Raw genomic sequence first — 3267 nt, 5'->3', positions numbered from 1 at the left:
CAGCCTGAATTTATTTTTTAAAGTAAGTCCACTAAGGTAGCAATTAAAGCAACAGGACCAGATGAGGTCACATAAATATGCAAGTCAAAAGAGTTGATTTGGGGCTGGAGAGATGGCTTAGCAGTTAAGGCACTTGTCTGCAAAGCCTAAGGACTTAGGTTCAGTTCCCCAGGACTCAGGTAAGCCTGACAAACAAAGCGGCACATGCATCTGGAGTTCGACTGTAGCAGCTGGAGACCCTGGTGTGTCCATTCCTTCTCTCTTTCTCTCTCTCTCTCTCTTTCTCTCTCTCTCTCTCTCAAATAAATAAATAAATAAATAAATAAATAAATAAATAAATAAAATGGAGGAGGTTTCAGAGCTGAAACATCTCTATTACACCTTCCAAGGCTCAGAGTCCATTGCAGAAGAAGTGGCAGGAAGAATCCAAAGGAAGGGCACAACTGCTTACAATGCAAATGTCCAGACAGAAATTGGCCTCGATATCCATGACCTCACAGTGCCTAGAAATAGCTTCACAAGACCCTCATAATAGGAGAAAAAGATGATGATATCAAAATAGAAGACTAACGGAGAAAGGAAGGGGATATAATGGAGAGTGGAGTTGTGAAGGGGAAAGTGGGGGAGGGGAAGGAATCACCATGGTTTATTGTCTGTAAGTATAAACATTGTCAATAAAAATTATACATTAAGGGCTGGAGAGATGGCTTAGCGGTTAAGTGCTTGCCTGTGAAGCCTAAGCAGCACCCCGGTTCGAGGCTCAGTTCCCCAGGTCCCACGTTAGACAGATGTACAAGGGGGCACATGCGTCTGGAGTTCGTTTGCAGAGGCTGGAAGCCCTGGCGTGCCCATTCTCTCTCTCTCTCCCTCTATCTGTCTTTCTCTCTGTGTCCGCTCTCAAATAAATAAATTTAAAAAAATTATACATTAAAAAAGAGTTGATCTGAGTTATGCATATAAACAGGTTCAAATACAGGTCTGTTTAAATATTAGCTTTGAAAGGCCAGCTCGTTTCTTTGCCAGTATATGTCAGACAGATACATGCTTTTGACAAAGTGATGTTCTCTGTCTTCCATCTGGCCAGATTTGCAGTGGGTTAATGACTTCTCCAGGGCAGACTGAGCTGCCAGAGTCTGCTTTTGCAGCATCCTCCTGACCATGGCTGAAAAGCGTGATTTTTTTGTTGTTGTTGCATGGAAAATATCCCACTTTGAGAAGCAGTGGTGGAAAGTTTTAGTTTCTTTACAAGGTCTCCTACATTCCCATCTTTGAAGGTTTTTCTGCACTCCTCTTATTGTGATCACCTCAAAACATTGCAAATCACTAACCTTGTGACATTTATTTAAAATAAGAATTGTATTTTTAAAATGGCAACCTTAAAACCTGCAAAATACCATTTCCAGGGTGCACATGAATGTCTAGGATTCCACCCAATGTCTTCCTTCTCTTCGTATACTTACCTACATGCTGGGGGCAACAGTTCCTGAATGATGCTCTCACTTTTGCTATCATTTTAAGCATAAGAGTCCTTAGCAGAACTAGTAATCAAAATCTGAGATTATATTCCTCTTCCCAAAAAAGCTTAGATTACCCTGCTACTTGAAAATTAAATGCCAACAAAAGTAAATTTCTAGCCAGGCATGGCGTCTTTAATCCCAGTACTTGGGAGGCAGAGCTAGAAGGATCACCATGAGTTCAAGGCCACCCTGAAAGCACATAGTGAATTCCAAGTCAGTGTGGACTAGCACAAAACCCTACCTCGAAATCCACCCCCTCAGAAAAGAAAATTTCTATCTGGGCATAGTAGTGCATGCCTAGCATATCATTTACTTGAGAAAGTGAGGCAGGAAGTTCATAAACTAGAAACCAACTTAGGTTTCATTTTGAGAGCTTGTCTCAGAAACAAACAAATGCATAATAGTTTTCTTTAAAAAAGATGTACATGGGCTGCAGAGATGGCTTAGTGGTTACGATGATTGCCTACAAAGCCTAAAGTCTCATATTTGGCTCTTCAGATCCCACATAAGCCAGACACAGCAGGGGACACAAGCACACTAGCTGGCGTGTATGCACAAGGTGGCACATGTGTCTAGAGTGACTGGAGGTCCTGGCACACCAATTGTCTCTCTCCCTCTCTCACATTGAAAAGAAAAGATGTACGTGGCTGCATGAAGTTTATTATCTTTGTTACAAATAATAATCCACTGAGGTACAATTTCTACTGTAAATGGGAGGAGAATGCAGCATTTTTAGTCTTGATTTTCCTGCAGCAATCTGTGCTATATGTCGATGCATGTTTGAAGGTTGTTTAGTTTAATTATACCTCTCAGCAGTAAGCTACATGACTGGAACTGAGTAGCTCTTTCATAGCAAATCAGTATCTTTAGATACTTTCATATGTCTATCCACTAGAATGTGTCAGAATTATGTGTACTTTTATTTTCATTTCACATATCATTGTCAAAACTACTATGAAGAGTGGAGTGAAAAAGCCTTCTTCAAACTTACGTTTAGATGCACATTCCCCAATATCTTTTGATGTGGTGGAAAGCCACAGACACAGAGCCCAGAAGGAGTCCCTGGCCTGACCCAAGGCCCCCATACTTCACAGCGAGGAGAGGGCAGGGATAGAATGCGTCACACCTAACAGGGTCAGGTGACTGGACATAACATAATATTGTTTGAGTCCAGGTGAAGGATAATAATGTAAACAGACAACTAAGAGAAATGAAGACAGCAGAAGAGATCTGAACACTGCTTTCAGACAGAGTAACTACCATCTGCACGCATCTTAGACACTGGTACGCTCTGAAACTATAAGTCTGTCATTTGTCTCAGTGGACATATCTCCTATATAGAAATCAAGGACATTGTTTTACAAATAATCACACTTGCAAATAAATATATATATATATATATATATATATATATATATATATATATATATATATATAATGATATCAAGGAACAAAAATTCAGCCTAGAGTAATAACTTGACAAAATATTATTTTTATTATTAGAAGGAAAATCAAGCATTTAGGAAAAGTGCTTTGGGAAGAATTGTATATTATCCTAGAATGCACTTAAATTTCAAGTTGTAAAAGCAGTTCATATAAATAGACACTGTCTATGTGGTGGTTTGATTCAGGTGTCCCCCATAAACTTAGGTGTTCTGAATGATAGGTTCCCAGATGATGGATATTTGGGAATTAATGCCTCTTGGAGGCAGTGTATTGTTGGGGGTGGGCTTATGGGTTTTATAGCCAG

The sequence above is a fragment of the Jaculus jaculus genome, chromosome 7 (genome assembly GCF_020740685.1).
Source record: "Jaculus jaculus isolate mJacJac1 chromosome 7, mJacJac1.mat.Y.cur, whole genome shotgun sequence".
Lineage (NCBI taxonomy): Eukaryota > Metazoa > Chordata > Mammalia > Rodentia > Dipodidae > Jaculus > Jaculus jaculus.
Note: the sequence above shows the minus strand (reverse complement) of the source record.